The 18,477-nt window shown below is 48.0% G+C and overlaps 1 non-coding gene across 1 annotated transcript; it reads right to left on the bottom strand.

Moving 5' to 3' along the window:
* Positions 1–17,632: 17,632 nt before the first annotated feature.
* LOC134987151 (U1 spliceosomal RNA) lies at positions 17,633–17,798 on the bottom strand. Its single transcript, XR_010192875.1, has one exon. It is a non-coding gene; the product is annotated as a U1 spliceosomal RNA (small nuclear RNA).
* Positions 17,799–18,477: the final 679 nt, after the last annotated feature.

The raw sequence follows: 18,477 nt of genomic DNA on the forward strand, positions 1-18,477 counted from the left end.
GCTGCTGATGGGCACAATTGAGAAAGGAAGGGGGGAAAACATTTGAATCCAGCACATATATGTAACTCGAATATGTAATTTGTACCTTCCTACTTTAAAATGTAATGGATGAACCTCACCCTGTGAGAACTATCTTCATGATCAAGAGATCTCATATGCAAGATAAGTATGTGTTGGGATAGGGCTGTGGAGGGCGGCTGCTCGGGCACACCCCCGTCAAGTTAAGGAGATTCAACTGAGGAAGCACAAGGGAACTCTCATCTGGGGACAACAACTGCAGGGAGAACACATTTTCAGATGAATGTGGGAGGGCAGAAGGCTGCCTAATACTGAAGCACCCCCAAACAACAAACCAAATGCAACAACTAGTGCAAGCATTCCTGGGGGAAGGCCCGCAGCAGATGGATCCAATAACAGCTCCAGAGTTGCTCTACAAGACAAGTAAAAGGGTGTGAGCCCTGCAGCACCACCTGTACTTTGCATACACACATATAGGACAGCATCTCTTATATGCCACAGGGTCAATAAAATAGTATCCTTATCTAGGGTATCCATCCCCTCAGATAAGATATCCGTCCATGCTGCTACAGCACTACACACCCAGGCCGACGCAATTGCCGGTCTGAGTAAGGTACCCGAATGTGTATAAATGGACTTCAGGGTTATCTCCTGTTTGCGGTCAGCAGACTCTTTGAGGGTAGCCGTATCCTGGGACGGGAGGGCTACCTTCTTGGATAAGCGTGTTAATGCTTTGTCCACCCTAGGGGAGGATTCCCATCTTAACCAATCCATTGATGGGAAAGGATACGCCATAAGAATCCTTTTGGAAATCTGCAGTCTTTTATCTGGAGATTCCCAGGCTTTTTCACATAACTCGTTCAGCTCGTGTGAGGGGGGAAAGGTTACCTCAGGCTTCTTTCCTTTGTACTTATGTACCCTCTTGTCAGGGACAGGGGGTTCCTCTGTGATGTGCAAAACATCTTTTATTGCCATAATCCTATATCGAATGGATTTTGCCAATTTTGGCTGTAACTTTGCATCATCGTAATCGACACTGGAGTCAGAATCCGTGTCAGTATCTGTGTCAACAATCTGGGATAGTGGGCGCTTATGAGACCCTGACAGTCCCTGCGACATAGGATCAGGCATGGGTTGAGACCCTGACTGTCCCGAAGCTTCAGCCTTGTCTAATCTTTTGTGCACTGAGTTTACACTAGCATTTAAAACATTCCACATATCCATCCAATCAGCTGTCGCAGAGACACCACATTAATTTGCTCCCGCTCCTCTCTAATACAGCCTTCTTCCTCAGACATGTCGACACACGTGTACCGACACACCACACACACAGGGAATGCTTTTTCTGAAAACAGTTTCCCCACAAGGCCCTTTGGAGAGACAGAGAGAGAGAGTATGCCAGCACACACCCAAGCGCTATATAACCCAGGAATAACACAGTAACTTAATGTTTGCCCAGTAGTGCTGCTGTATGTAATTTGCGCCGAATTATGTGCCCCCCCCCCCTCTTTTCAACCCTCTTGTCTACCGTGGTTTCAGCAGGCGAGAGTCTGGGGAGCTGCCTCAGCGGTGCTGTGGAGAAAAAATGGCGCTGGTGAGTGCTGAGGGAGAAGCCCCGCCCCCTCAGCGGCGGGCTTCTGTCCCGCTTAAACTGTAAAATTGGCGGGGGCTCATACATATATACAGTGCTCAGCTGTATATATATGTTATATTTTTGGCAAAAAGAGGTTTATATTGCTGCCCAGGGCGCCCTGCACCCTTACAGTGACCAGAGTATGTGAGGTGTATGGGAGCAATGGCGCACAGCTGCAGTGCTGTGCGTTACTTCAGTGAAGATCATGAAGTCTACTGCCACCGCTGAAGTCTCTTTTCTTCTCATACTCACCCGGCTTCTATCTTCCGGCTCTGCGAGGGGGACGGCGGCGCGGCTCTGGGACGGACGGCGAGGGTGAGATCCTGCGTACCAATCCCACTGGAGCTAATGGTGTCCAGTAGCCTAAGAAGCAGGACCTTGCAACTCAGAGAGTAGGGCTGCTTCTCTCCCCTCAGTCCCTCGATGCAGGGAGTCTGTTGCCAGCAGTGCTCCCTGAAAATTAAAAACCTAACAAAATACTTTCTGTCAGAAAGCTCAGGAGAGCACCTGAAAAGCACACAGTTTCCACTGGGCACAGTATCAAACTGAGGTATGGAGTAGGGGCATAGAGGGAGGAGCCACTGCACACCCAGAACTAAAGTCTTTCTTAAAGTGCCCATGTCTCCTGCGGAGCCCGTCTATCCCCATGGTCCTTACAGAGTCCCCAGCATCCTCTAGGACGTTAGAGAAAATAGGATTTTAATACCTACCGGTAAATCCTTTTCTCTTAGTCCGTAGAGGATGCTGGGCACCCGTCCCAGTGCGTACTGTGTCTGCAGTTATTAAATGGCCCTTAACTCCAGAACATTTATGTGGAGACAACTTTCCCGACTTGACCATCTTCCTTGGATGTTTTCCCCCTGTGTGACTGCTCCCCTGCCTCGGAGGGTTGCATCCGTGGTCCCTAGGATCCAGTCCTGGATCCCGAACCATCGCCCCTCTAGGAGGTGAGAACTGTGCAGCCGCCAATGGAGTGATATTCTGGTCTTGGAAGACAGGATTATCCTCCGGTGCATGTGTAGGTGGGATCCGGACCACTTGTCCAACAGGTCCCACTGGAACACTCTAGCATGGAACCTGCCAAACTGAATGGCCTCGTAGGCCGCAACCATCTTCCCCAGCAACCGAATGCATTGATGGATTAACACTCTTGCTGGTTTCAGAATTTGTTTGACCAGACTCTGGATCTCCATAGCCTTTCCACTGGAGGAAAACCTCTTCTGTGTCCAGTATCACTCCCAAAAACAACAACCGCGTCATTGGGACCAACTGCGATTTTGGCAAGTTTAGGAGCTAACTATGTTGTTGAAGAACTGTCAGGGAGAGTGCAATGTTTTGCAACAACTGGTCCCTGGATCTCGCCTTTATCAAGAGATCATCCAAGTACAGGATAATTGTGACTCCTTGCTTGCGAAGGAGAACCATCATTTCCGCCATCACCCTGGTGAAAATCCTCGGAGCCGTGGACAGACCAAACGGCAACGTCTGAAATTGGTAATGACAATACTGAATTGCAAACCTCAGGTAGCTTGATGCAGTGGCTAAACGGAACATGTAAGTAGGCATCCTTATGTCTACCAAAACCATGAAATCTCCTTCCTCCGGACTGGAGATCCCTACCCTGAGAGATTCCATCTTGAAATTGAATTTCTTTAGGTAGAAATTGAGGGATTTCAGATTTCAGATTGGTCTGACTGAGCCTTCCGGCTTCGGGACCACGAAGAGGCTTGAATAAAAGCCTTCTCCCTGCTGACTAAGGCCGATTTGAACAATCGGTGAGGGGGAACGTCTTGAAACCCCAGTTTGTACCCTTGGGACACTATTTGTAAAACCCACGAGTCCAGGTCCAAATTAATCCAGAACTGACTGAAGTGTTTTAGACGTGCCCCCACTGGTGTGGGCTCCTGCAAGAGAGCCCCAGCGTCATGCAGTGGATTTGGCAGAAGCAGAGGACGATCTCTGCTCCTGCGATCTTGAAGAGGCTACAGACCTCTTCCCTCTTCTCCTTCCTCTACCTGCAAAGAAAGGGGAATCTTAACTTCTTGCATATCTATTGGGCCAAAATGACTGCGTTAGATAATGATGCGTCTTCATCCGTTGAGAGGGAACATAGGGCAAGAAGGTTGACTTACCTGCGGGAGCTGCCGAGATCAAATTAACTAGGCCGTCGCCAAACAAGGCTTCACCTTCATAGGGAAGAGACTCCCTTTCTTCTTGGAGTCAGCATCAGCATTCCCTTGGTGAATCCACAATGCCCTCCTATCCGAGACTGCCATGAAATTGGCCCGTGAACTCAAGAGTCCTATATCCCTTGCAGTCGTAAGTATGCTGCAGTGTCCTTGATATGATCCAACGTAAGGAGCATCCCATGTCTCCAGGATATCTATATCGGATGACAAGGTATTCGACCAATTCTTGAATACTACTACTCACCCATGCGCATGTAATGGCAGGTCTAAGTAATGTACCCGTGGTTACATAACTAGAAATAATGTAGCTTCCTGCATACGATCCGCTGGATTTGTGACAGGGCCCCGTGCAGAACAGGGGGTGATTCCCACTTTATTCTGTCCGCGGCAGGAAATGAATAAACAACCGGAAACCTTTTGGGGATTTGAAACCATCTTGTCGAGCTGGCCCAGACTTTCTCAAACAGAGATGGAGGAACGTTACATCAGCTTTCATTATATATCTATATATACATACATATAGACCCCTTTGTCAGGAACAGCAGGGTCCTCAGTGATGTTAATATGTCCTTAATATCCACAATCATGTACTGAATGCTCCTTGCCAATATTGGATCTAATCAGGAAATATTATGGTCGACATAGGAATCAGTATCCGAGTCAGTATCAGTGTGTAGTAACTGGGCAAAATAACATTTTTGCAGGGCCTGAGGGAAAAGAAGCATAGCCATGAACATCACATCTTTTCTCTACGTCTGTGTCTGGGACACAGATTTATCCAACCTCACTCTGATATTACTGAAACTTTCACCCAGTCAGTTATTGGTGGTGCCAACAGGGCCACCATCATATGTCTGCATTCCTAATATAGTTTCCTCTTGGGAAAAACATTTAGCCACCGACATGTTGACACACATGTATCAAGTACCCACAGACACATCGGCTTATGGGGGATAGACCTACAGTAAATCTGTCAGAGGGACAGATGGGATTTTTCAGCTCACAACCCAGCGTCAAAAGTACACAGTCTGGGAAATAATAAACTCTATAGTGATAGACTTGTAACGCTCTATAGATGTGCTGGTGAGGTGAGGAAGAAGCCCCGCCGCTGTAATGGCACGCTTCTGTCCCGCTCAGAAACAAATAATTAATTACGCTGGTGGGGTAAGGACAGTGCCCAGGCACTAATGTCCACTTTTGCCAGCCTTTTGTGAGGAATTTATGCTGCCCAGGGTGCCCCCCCACGTGCCCTGCACCCTGCAGTGCCTGTGTTTGTGTGGGAGCATGGCGCACAGCATTCCGCTCGCTGCGTGGTACCTCAGAATGCCATCTGTTCTTCTGCTACTCGCCTGTCTGCTGACTTCTGGCTCTGTAAGGGGGTGATGGCAGGCTACGGGAGTGGGCATCTAGGCGTACCCAGCGATCAGCACCCTCCGGAGCTAATGGTGTCCTGTCTGCCAGAAGTAGAGCCATTGAACTCACTAGAAGTTGGTCATACTTCTCTCCCCTAAGTCCCACGAAGCAGGGAGACTGTTGCCAGCAGCCTCCCTGAAAATAAGAAAAACTAACATAAGTCTTTTCAGAGAAACTCAGTAGAGCTCCCCTGTAGTGCATCCAGTCTCACTGGGCACAATTCTAAAACTGGAGTCTGGAGGAGGGGCATAGAGGGAGGAGACAGTTCACACCCTTTGAAAGTCTTAAAGTGCCCATGTCTCCTGCGGATCCCATCTATACCCCATGGTTCTTAATGTGATCCCAGCATCCTCTAGGACGTATGAGAAAACAAATAACGCACACACGAGGAGAGAACAAAGGAAGCTATAAGGAGGGGAGGGGGGGGGGTAAGGTAAGGTAGTAAAGGCATATTGGATAAACTACAACCTTATACATATTCATTAATGTACCAGTAGTTAGAAGTAGAAGAGCTCTAACAGAAACCACAAAGCTTATCTAAAGCCACACCACACTGGATATGCCCAATCTCATTTGATCTTTGAAGCAAAGCAGTATTGGACTTTGTTACTACCAAGCAGTCTCCCATCTATGTATTATCAGATTCTTTAGGTGTTTTTAAACTACCAACACCCTTTTCTTGGTACATTTAATTTTTACACGTATTCTTTTATGTACCAGAAGTTAGAAGTAGAAAAGCTCTAACAGAAACCACCAGCTCATCTACAGCCACAGCACACTGGATTTGCCCAATCTCTCCTGATCATGGAAGCTGAGCAGTGTTGGTCCTGGTTTTAGTACTTGGATGGGAGACCACCAGGAAATACCAGGAGCTGTGTGTATTTTTACAATACCAACACCGTTCTCTTGATGCATTCCATTTTGAAACATTGGGGCAGATCTATTAAGCCTGGTGAACTGATAAAGTGCAAGGTGATAAAGTACCAGCCAGTCAGCTCCTAACTGTCATTTTTCAAACCCAGCCTGTGACATGGCAATTAGGAGCTGATTGGCTGGTACTTTATCACCATGCAAATTATCATTCCACCAGGTTTAATAAATCGGCCGCTTATTCATTTATGTACTAGTAGTTAGAAGTAGAAGAACTCTAACAGAAACCACTAAGCTCATCTACAGCCACACCACACTGTATATGCCCAATATCACCTGATCTTAGGCCTGGTTTGTTCTTGGATGTGAGACCACCTGGGAATACCAGGTGCTGTAGGTAGTTTTATACTACCAACACCGTTCTCTTGATGCATTCTATTTTGAAACTTATTCATTGATGTAGAAGTTAGAAACAGCAAAAATCATCTACAGCCGCATCACACTGGATATGTCCAATCTCATCTGATGTTGGAAGCTAAGCAGTGTTGTGCCTGGTTAGTTTTTGGATTTCAGGTCCTGCCTTCTGGTTTGGCCACGGCACCTCGGAAATTCACCAAGGTCATGGCCGTGATGACGACCCTTCACCATCGGTGGACCAGGGAGGAATCTCTCCTCCCGATAAACATTCTGGAATTGCGGGCAGTGTTCAATTCATTGATACTGGCCCTGCCTCTAGTACAGAACAGGCCTGTTCAAGTACAATCGGACAACGCCACCACGGTAGTGTACACAAATCATCAAGTCGGCACTCGAAACTGCATGGCAAAGCTGGAAGTATACAAAAAATCCTCAGTTGGGTAGAACGTCATCTGCCAGCAATATCGGCAGTGTTCATTCCCGGAGTCCTCAACTGGGAAGCGGATTTCCTCAGTCATCAGGACGTTCACGCTGGAGAGTGGAGAGGCTGCAGCAGAAATATCTGCACTGGTGTCAGTAGGTGACTGAGGCAGGGATGACTGGGAGATAGTGGGTGACTGAAGCATGTATGAGTGGGATATAGTGGGTGACTGAAGCCGGGGTGACTGGGAGATAGTGGGTGACTGATGCAGGGGTGACAGTGATAGTGGGTGACTTAGGCAGGGGTGACAGGGAGATAGTGGGTTACTGAGGGAGGGGTGATAGGAAGGGGTTGGGTAAGTATGGGAAGAAAGTGGGTGACAGGGATAATAAATGAATAAGGCAGGGATGAAAGGGAGATAGTGGATGACTGTGGCAGGGGTGACAGGGACAGTAAGAGACTGAGGCAGGGTTGACAGGGATAGTGGGTGACTGAAGCAGGGGTGATAGAGTGACAGTGGGTGACTGAGGCAGGGGTGACAGGGATAGTGGGTGACTGAGGCAGGGGTCGCAGGTATAGTGGTTGACTGAGGCAGCGGTGACTGGGAGATAGTGGGTAACTGAGGCAGGGGTGACAGGGAAAGTGTGCGACTCAGGCAGGGGTGATAGGGAGATAGTGGGCAGCATATCTCTGCCTCACTGCAGCAGCACATTCCTGCTTCACTGACAGCAGCACATCCCTGCAACGTTGACAGCAACACATCCCTGCAACATTGACGGCAGCACTTCCCTGCCTCATTGACGGCAGCACATCCCTGCCTCACTTATAGCAGCACATCCCTGCCTCGCTGACAGCAGCACATCACTGCCTCGCTGACAGCAGCACATCACTGCTTCACTGACAGCAGCACATCACTGCTTCACTGACAGCAGAACATCCCTGCCTCACTGGCAGCAGCACATCCCTGCTTTACTGACAGCTGTATATAGGGCCTAATTAAGACCTGATCCCTGCTGTGCATATTCACACAACAGGAGATCAGGTCTGAAGTGCGTGTGCTGGTGCCACAGTGCACTGGCACATGCCAGAGATGCGATCAGCATCTCTGCCCAGTGAGCGCCTCTGCCTGATTGACAGGAAGAGGCGGTCACTGGGCAGGAGGAGTCGGGCCAGCGGCGTTGTGCCGCCATTTTGGGGGCACAGTCAGGACAACGCAGACATGACCGGACCGTAAGGGGGCGGGGCCGTGACGGCTGTGTGACCCGGACAGCAACGGGCCTTATTTACTAAAATCTCAGATAAATTTTATGGCATTTATGTGCAGTCTAGTTTGCACAGTTGATAGAGTGTTGATCTTGCACTATCAATGTAAGCCTCACATAGGTTTGATACACATGTAAGTTTGTTTTTATTTTACTACATTGTGGTTTGTGGCTCTATACCATGTAATGCATGTCTTTTAACAGTAGTCAAGTCTTCCAATGTGCTTGTTAGTGAAACCCAATACATAGCTTTATTTTATTTTGTTTCTTCAAATATTACATAGTAACATAGTAACATAGTATCTGAGGTTGAAAAAAGACAATTGTCCATCGAGTTCAACCTATTTGTGGTGTCCTATGCATGATGATTTTACAAAAATTTCTGACTGATGCTGCTGTCAGCCATTGCATTTTATCCCTATTTATAGTAACTATAATGCATGACTATGCACCATACCCCTGGATATCCTTATCCAATAGGAATTTATCTAACCCATTCTTAAAGGTGTTGACAGATTCCGCCTTTACAACTCCCTCGGGCAGGGAATTCCAAACACGTATTGTCCTTACCGTGAAAAAGCCTTTACGCTGTATTGTGCGGAATCTCCTCTCCTCTAACCTGAGCGAGTGTCCACGAGTCCTCTGTGTTGATCTAACCAGAAAAAGGTCCCGCGCAAGCTCTGTGTATTGTCCCCTTATATATTTGTAGATGTTGATCATATCCCCTCTTAGTCTCCGCTTTTCCAATGTAAACATGCCTAGTCTTTCAAGCCTTTCCTTGTATTCCATCATCTCCATGCCCTTAATTAGTTTGGTCGCCCTCCTCTGTACCTTTTCAAGCTCCAGGATATCCTTTTTGTAGTACGGTGCCCAGAACTGTACACAGTATTCAAGGTGTGGCCTCACTAGTGATTTATATAACGGGAGTATAATACTCTCGTCCCTAGCATCAATACCCCGTTTTATGCATGCTAATATCTTATTAGCCTTCTTTGCTGCAGTCCTACTTTGGGTACTACTGCTTAGCTTGCTATCTATGAGGACACCTAAGTCCTTTTCCAGTACAGAATCCCCTAATTTTACCCCATTTAGTAGGTAGGCATATGTCTTATAACTTTTTTTTTCAATATGTAAACATTTTTATTATAAGATTTTCAATGACACAAGTACATCCAAGTTGCAGATTATGGATTGTGAAGGACAAATCAACCATATAAACAATTTAAGCAATTTAAATTGCATGCAGGTAGTAGAATATCAAACTCCTTGGATGAAAGTTGGTCGTAATAAACTAGGATAGAAAAGAATAAAGTAGAAAATAAGATTTTAAACCTACCGGTAAATCTTTTTCTCGTAGTCCGTAGAGGATGCTGGGGACTCCGTAAGGACCATGGGGATAGACGGGCTCCGCAGGAGACATGGGCACTTTAAGAAAGACTTTAGTTCTGGGTGTGCACTGGCTCCTCCCTCTATGCCCCTCTATGCCACAGTTAGAGAAACTGTGCCCAGAGGAGACTGACAGTATGAGGAAAGGATTTTGTTAATCCAGGGCAAGATTCATACCAGCCACACCAATCACACCGTATAACTTGTGATAAACTACCCAGTTATGAGTACGAAAAAACAACATACTGTAGCATCAGTGCAGGACCGATGCAACTCTAACATAACCCTTATTGAAGCAATAACTATATACAAGTATTGCAGAAGTAGTCCGCACTTGGGACGGTCGCCCAGCATCCTCTACGGACTACGAGAAAAAGATTTACCGGTAGGTTTAAAATCTTATTTTCTCTTACGTCCTAGAGGATGCTGGGGACTCCGTAAGGACCATGGGGATTATACCAAAGCTCCAAAACGGGCGGGAGAGTGCGGATGACTCTGCAGCACCGATTGAGCAAACATGAGTTCCTCCTCAGCCAGGGTATCAAACTTATAGTATTTTGAAAAGGTGTTTGAACCTTACCAAGTAGCAGCTCGACACAGCTGTAGTGCCGAGACCCCTCGGGCAGCCGCCCAAGAAGAGCCCACTTTCCTCGTGGAATGGGCCTAGACCGATTTCGGTAACTGCAATCCAGCCATAGAACGCGCTTGCTGAATCGTGTTACAAATCCAGCGAGCAATAGCCTGCTTTGAAGCAGGGGCACCAATCTTGTTGGTTGCATACAGGACAAACAGCGCTTCAGTTTTCCTGACTCTAGCCGTCCTGGCCACGTAAATTTTCAAAGCCCTGACCACATCAAGTAACTCGGAATCCTCCAAGTCACGCGTAGCCAAAGGCACCACAATAGGTTGGTTCATATGAAAAGATGAGACCACTTTTGGTAGGAATTGAGGACGGGTCCGCAATTCCGCTCTATCCACATGGTACACCAAATATGGTCTTTTATGTGACAAAGCCGCTAATTCCGACACTCGCCTAGCCGAAGCCAAGGCTAATAACATGACCACCTTCCATGTGAGATATTTTAACTCCACCGTTTTAAGTGGTTCAAACCAGTGTGATTTTAGAAAACTTAACACCACGTTAAGGTCCCAAGGTGCCACCGGAGGCACAAAAGGAGGCTGAATATGCAGCACTCCTTTTACAAAAGTCTGAACTTCTGGAAGAGAAACCAATTCTTTTTGAAAGAAAATGGATAAGGCCGAAATCTGGACCTTAATAGAGCCTAATTTTAGGCCCAAATTCACTCCAGTTTGTAGGAAGTGAAGGAAACGGCCCAGATGGAATTCTTACGTAGGAGCATTCCTGGCCTCACACCAAGAAACATACTTTCGCCATATACGGTGTAATGTTTTGACGTTACATCCTTCCTAGCCTTTATCAGCGTAGGGATGACCTCAACTGGAATGCCTTTCACTGCTAGGATCCGGCATTCAACCGCCATGCCGTCAAACGCAGCCGCGGTAAGTCTTGGAACAGACAGGGCCCCTGATGCAACAGGTCCTGTCTTAGAGGAAGAGGCCACGGATCTTCTGTGAGCATTTCCTGCAGATCCGGATACCAGGTCCTCCGTGGCCAATCTGGAACAATGAGGATTGTTCTCACTCCTCTTTGTCTTATTATCCTTAACACCTTGGGTATGAGAGGAAGAGGAGGAAATACATAGACCGGCCGAAACACTTACGGTGTCACTAGGGTGTCTACAGCTACTGCCTGAGGGTCTCTTGACCTTGCGCAATACCTCTGTAGCTTTTTGTTGAGCCGGGACGCCATCATGTCTATCTGTGGCAGTTCCCACCGACTTGTAATCTGTGCAAAGACTTCCTGATGAAGTCCCCACTCTCCCGGATGTAGGTCGTGTCTGCTGAGGAAGTCTGCTTCCCAGTTGTCCACTCCCAGAATGAACACTGCTGACAGTGCGCTAGCGTGATTCTCCACCCAGCGAAGAATTCTGGTGGCTTGTGCCATCGCCACTCTGCTCCTTGTGCCGCCTTGGCGGTTTACATGAGCCACTGCGGTGACGTTGTCTGACTGGATCAGAACCGGTTGGTCGCGAAGTAAGGTCTCCGCTTGACGTAGGGCATTGTATATGGCCCCTAGTTTCAGGATGTTGATGTGAAGACAAGTCTCTTGACTTGACCAAAGACCTTGGATATTTCTTCCCTGTGTGACTGCTCCCCAACCTTGGAGGCTTGCCTCTGTGGTCACCAGGATCCAGTCCTGAATGCCGAATCTGCGTCACTCGAGAAGGTGAGCACTCTGCAGCCACCACAGGAGTGATACCCTGACCCTGGGGGACAGGGTGATCAACCAATGCATCTGCAAATGTGACCCAGACCACTTGTCCAGTAGGTCCCATTGGAAAGTCCTCGCATGGAACCTGCCGAATGGAATGGCTTCGTATGGTGCCACCATCTTTCCCAGGACTCGAGTGCAGTGATGCACTGACACAAGTTTTGGTTTCAATAGGTTCCTGACAAGAGTCATGAGTTCCTGGGCCTTTCCTATCGGGAGATAAACTCTCTTCTGGTCTGTGTCCAGAATCATGCCCAAGAAAGACAGACGAGTCGTAGAAACCAACTGCGACTTTGGGATATTGAAAATCCAGCCGTGTTGCTGTAACACTTTCAGTGAAAGTGATACGCTGTTCAGCAACTGCTCTCTTGATCTCGCTTTTATGAGATCGCTCAAGTACGGGATAATTGTGACACCTTGCTTACGCAGGAGAACCATCATTTCCGCCATTACCTTAGTGAAAATTCTCTGGGCCGTGGAGAGACCAAACAGCAACGTCTGAAATTGGCAATGACAGTCCTGTACCGCAAATCTGAGGTACGCCTGATGAGATGGATAAATGGGGACATGAAGGTATGCATCCTGTACACAAATGCGGACAACAGGTGTCAAGCCGTGTGTTGCCTTTGTCAAGCTGTAATAAGTAGGGGTAAGGACGTTAACCACCTCAGAACATCCTCCCTTATACGTCACCTGCAGCGCATTAATCATAAGTCAGTGACAAGTTCAAAAACTTTGGATGACAGCGGAAGCAGTCCACTGACCACTAAATCCCTTCCTCTTGTAACCAAGCTCCTGCAAACCACACCACCAACTCCCTCAGTGTCAATTTCCTCCTTAGACAGGAAAGCCAATAGTCCTGCAGGCCATGTCACTGGCAAGTCTGACGAGTCCTCTCCTGCCTGGGATTCCTCCGATGCATCCTTGAGTGTAACGCCTACTGCTGCTGGCGCTGCTGTTGTTGCTGCTGGGAGTCGATCGTCATCCCAGAGGGGAAGTCGGAAGACCACTTGTACTACTTCCAGTAGGCAATTGACTGTCCAACAGTCCTTTGCGAGGAAGATGAAATATCACAGCAGTCATCCTGCTGCAAAGCGGATAACTCAGGTCTTGTCAGCCTGGGTGGTGAGAAACGTGGTTCCGGTATCAATCGTTAATTCAGAGGCAACTAGAGACTTGATTGAGGTACTGTGTCCCCTGTACCAAATGCCATCTAGGTTCCATTTCTCTAGGCAGGCGATACCGAAAATGTACACAGACCTCAGAAAAAGAGTCACCAGTGTCCTAAAAAATGCAGTTGTACCCAAGGTCCACTAGTCCACATGTCCGTGGTTAAGTGGAGCAGGGCAGACTCAGGACTATATGACTGTGACAGCCCACTGGGTAGATGTATTGCCTCCCGCAGCAAGAACAGCAGCGGCGGCACCAGTAGCAGCATCTCGCAAATGCCAACTCGTTCCTAGGCAGACTACGCTTTGTATCACCGCTTTCCATAAGAGGCACACAGCTGACAACCTCTTACGGAAACTGAGGAACATCATCGCAGAATGGCTTACCCCAATTGGACTCTCCTGGGGATTTGTGACATCGGACAATGCCACCAATATTGTGCGTGCATTACATCTGGGCAAATTCCAGCACGTCCCATGTTTTGCACATACATTGAATTTGGTGGTGCAGAATTATTTTAAAAAAAAACGACAGGGGCGTGCAAGAGATGCTGTCGGTGGCCCGAAGAATTGCGGGCTACTTTCTGCATTCAGCCACCGCGTGCCGAAGACTGGAGCACCACCAAACATTCATGCACCTGCCCTGCCATCCTCTGAAGCAAAAGGTGGTAACGAGGTGGAATTCAACCCTCTATATGCTTCAGAGGATGGAGGAGCAGCAAAAGGCCATTCAAGCCTATACATCTACCCACGATATAGACAAAGGAGGGGGAATGCACCTGACTCAAGCGCAGTGGAGAATGATTTCAACGTTGTGTAAGGTTCTGTAACCCTTTGAACTTGCCACACGTGAAGTCAGTTCAGACACTGCCAGCCTGAGTCAGGTCATTCCCCTCATCAGGCTTTTGCAGAAGAAGCTGGAGACATTGAAGGAGGAGCTAAAACAGAGCGATTCCGCTAGGCATGTGGGACTTGTGGATGGAGCCCTTAATTCGCTTAACCAGGATTCAATCTGTTGAAATCAGAGCAATACATTTTGGCCACCGTGCTCGATCCTAGATTTAAAACCTACATTGTATCTCTCTTTCCGGCAGACACAAGTCTGCAGAGGTTCAAAGACCTGCTGGTGAGAAAATTGTCAAGTCAAGCGGAACGTGACCCATCAACAGCTCCTCCTTCACATTCTCCCGCAACTGGGGGTGCAAGGAAAAGGCTAAGAATTCCGAGCCCACCCGCTGGCGGTGATGCAGGACAGTTTGGAGTGAGTGCTGACATCTGGTCCGGACTGAAGGACCTGGCAACGATTACTGACATGTCGTCTACTGTCACTACATATGATTCTGTCACCTTTGAAAGAATGGTGGAGGATTATATGAGTGACCGCATCCAGGTAGGCACGTCAGACAGTCCGTATGTATACTGGCAGGAAAAAGAGGCAATTTGGAGGCCCTTGCACAAACTGGCTTTATTCTACCTAAGTTGCCCTCCCTCCAGTGTGTACTCCAAAAGAGTGTTTAGTGCAGCCGCTCATCTTGTCAGCAATCGGCGTACGAGGTTACTTCCAGAAAATGTGGAGAAGATGATGATCATCAAAATGAATTATAATCAATTCCTCCGTGGAGACATTTACCAGCAATTGCCTCCAGAAAGTACACAGGGATCTGAGATGGTGGATTCCAGTGGGGACGAATTAATAATATGTGAGGGGGGCGATGTACACAGTGAAAGGGGTGAGGAATCGGAGGATGATGAGGTGGACATCTTGCCTCTGTAGAGCCAGTTTGTGCAAGGAGAGATTGATTGCTTCTTTTTTGGTGGGGGCCCAAACCAACCAGTCATTTCAGTCAGCCGTGTGGCAGACCCTGTTGCTGAAATGATGGGTTCGTCAATGTTTTTCTTTTCAATCTAAGCCCCTGCAGTTTTCTGTAAGAATCTGCTTCGCTATGATGATCAACAAGTCACAAGGGCAAACACTCAGGGCTGGAGGTGTAGATCTTAGGACCAGCTGCTACAAGCATGGCAAAGGTGTCACTATCATTGGTGACACCCAGAGAGGCAGCGAGGGAGATTGTAATGCAGTGCGCGCAGATAAGCAGCGCAATGGTAAAAACGAGGCATGGTCTCATAGGTAGGGGTGTGGCCTGTTTTCCTGAATCTCTATTTTGTTGCTCCGGGTATCCCGGGGGTTGAGTGCTGCACCCGGGGACTAGTGTGTGAGTGGTGCTGGCTCCTGCACAGTGACAGAAACTGGGTGTTGCACGTAATGTTACAGTGAAACACCCATATTCTGTCACTGAAGAGGAGCCGGCACTTTGGTGTCACCCCCCTTGGCGGGTGACACTCGGGTGTGGGCCGCAACCCCGTTGTGATGCCACTGACCCATGGGAAGCTTTACGTGGCTTACCCATGTGTTAGTAGCCCCAAGCATCTTTTGTGTTAGTCCCTGAAGAAAAACTTCAAATATTTACAAATACATTTTGTAATCAATGGGCCTAATTCAGTAAGGATTGCAAATTCTGCTAAGTAACAGAATTTGCAATCCTTTGGTTCGCATGCTGGGGCCACCCAGCATGCCGCCTCCCTTCTTGACCACGCTGAAATTGCAGTCTCAGTGTAGTTCAGCGTGATCATAAAAAATGGGTTAGCCTCCTGTTGGTGCAGACTGTATGTGTGCGCAGGAAGCCGCCACCATTTTTGTGATCGCAGCTGCTGCATGTGATGTCATGCAGCAGCTCTGACCACGCCTCCTGTTTCTCCGTTGCCGACCCCATTTTGTAGCCCTGCCCATGCACCGCTCCATCTCCGACTTGGAAATGGATTGTTGCTGACCCCCCCCCCCCCAGCACCGATTGACAGTCAGAAGCGATCGCATTATCTGCGGGGTGCCGCAGAAAATGCAGGCGCATGCGTATGCTCTTAGCAATTTTTGCAGTTGGATTGCTTATTGCGATTGCAATCCAACCTGAATCAGGCTCTATTACCTATCACAATGCACTGCGGGTAGTACAAAATGGGGTTAATATAAGAGAAAACCCCCCCAGAGCTGTGCTCCTTAACTGTCCCTGGTGGCTAGTGGAGCGGCTGCCCAGTAATCAGTGTCCACGCCAGTGCGCACATGGCCCACCCCCTACAGCCACGCTGGATCATGGTATAGTGTGGGCACAGAAGTCCCTTACCTCCCTTTCATCAGCGGCCTCGTGATCCCGGAGGGTGGTGTGTGTGTGACTGACCTTAGGAAGAAACCGGAGCCTCCGCTGCAGTGACCCAGCAACCAGGGCACGGGAGTATACTGCGCCGCTGGGAGTGATGGAGCTGCAGTAAAGATGTCTATTAGACCTAGCCTGCTGCAGCCCTTGTAGATTCTTATAAAAAAAGTTCTTCTTTTCTTGTCAAAATTAATAGCTAAGAATAGGCTGCCTGAGGCAGCCCCCTGTTAAGTGGCCTGCTACTGAAGGCACCAACTACAAACTGAGCTCCCTGTTCATGGAAGCGAGGTTATAGAGCAGGGGGCGCTGAGCATCTTGGGAACAGTCAAAAGCTTTGAGCCTGTTGGTGCCTCAGATCAAGATCCTACTCTACACCCCAATGTGAATCCTTGTGGAGTCCAGTGTACCCCACAGAAGAAATTAATGTGTCACACCCATTGGCAGCAACATTAGAATAGCTGCTGATGGGCACAATTGAGAAAGGAAGGGGGGAAAACATTTGAATCCAGCACATATATGTAATTTGAATATGTAATTTGTACCTTCCTACTTTAAAATGTAATGGATGAACCTCACCCTGTGAGAACTATCTTCATGATCAAGAGATCTCATACGCAAGAAAAGCATGTGTTGGGATAGGGCTGTGGAGGGCGGCTGCTCGAGCACACCCCCGTCAAGTTAAGGAGATTCAACTGAGGAAGAACAAGGGAACTCTTGTCTGGGGACAACAACTGCAGGGAGACCACATCTTTTCAGATGAAAATGAGAGGGCGGAAGGCTGCCTAATACTGAAGCACCCTCAAACATCAAACCATATGCAACAACTAGTACAAGCATTCCTGGGGAAAGGTCTGCAGCAGACGGATTTGCATACGGTGATGTCATCCAAGCAGTGGGCCAAAGTTGGCTGGAACCCTCATCTGCATATGAAAAGAGAAAAGGGGCGCTTGGATGACCCCTAGTTCGCATTGAACACCCCCCACCCTCCTTTGGTGTGGGGCTCATGTTGGCCATGCCCCAGCCCATGAAGCATTCAAGCTGATTTCTTGCAGCAGCTGGGCACTGTAACAGCTCCAGAGCTGCTCTGTAAGGCAAATAAAAGGGTGTTGGCCCTGCAACACCACCTGTAGTTCGCATTGTGCGTTGGAAGGCACAAAGTAAGCAGACGGGAGAAGTCAGGATAGTGCGCAAGGGCATAGAAGGGAGGGGCTCAAGAAAAGAGAAGTGGAAACAGACAGCAAACTAGGCTGGAGAGAGACCTGAGACAATGAGATCTAAATTATACCAGACCCAACCAGGGGAAAGCACAAATGCAGTCCCCCCCCCTACCACAAATTATGCAGTCGAGATTCCCACATTTGGGGAAATCACAGAGGTCAGCATACCCAGAATGCAATGAATGAACCTCACCCTGGGAAAACAATCTTCATGACCATGGTATCACCTAAGCAAAATAAGTATGATTTGAGATAGGGCTGGGGAGGGCCGCTGCTCAGGCACACCTCCGTCAAGTAAAGGAGATTCAACTGAGGCAGCACAAGGGAACTCTCATCTGGGGACAACAACTGCAGGGAGAACACATTTTCAGACGAATGTGTGAGGGCAGAAGGCTGCCTAATACTGAAGCACCCCCCAAACAACAAACCAAATGCAACAACTAGTGCAAGCATTCCTGGGGGAAGGCCTGCAGCAGATGGATTCGCATATGGTGATGTCATCCAAGCAATGGGTATAGTTGGCTGCAACCCTCGTCTGCATATGAAAAGAGAAAATGGTCACGCAGTGTTGAAATATGGACAACAGACTATGGTTTTGTTTATATGCATGTAGTTACCGTACAGGGGCAGCAGATGGCGCTGTATAGTTACAGAGATGTAGTGTTTGTCTGTTGCATATGTTATGTACTTGTTTGTTTTACCTCACATGTGGTTATTCTAGAAGAGTCTCTGAGGGAGAAGGAGATAAGCTGATGATACTGAAACCTGTTGTATTGATCCTGCTATTTCAGTACTATATAAAGGAGATATACATCTCAAGTCTCGTTCTGTCTGTATACAAGGTAACTCCTGAGGTAATACTTTATCTAAGGCTCCCCACTGCACACCTATGGTATCGATCCATCGCACTATACCAACAGGTT

Source organism: Pseudophryne corroboree (assembly GCF_028390025.1).
Source record: "Pseudophryne corroboree isolate aPseCor3 chromosome 7 unlocalized genomic scaffold, aPseCor3.hap2 SUPER_7_unloc_7, whole genome shotgun sequence".
Lineage (NCBI taxonomy): Eukaryota > Metazoa > Chordata > Amphibia > Anura > Myobatrachidae > Pseudophryne > Pseudophryne corroboree.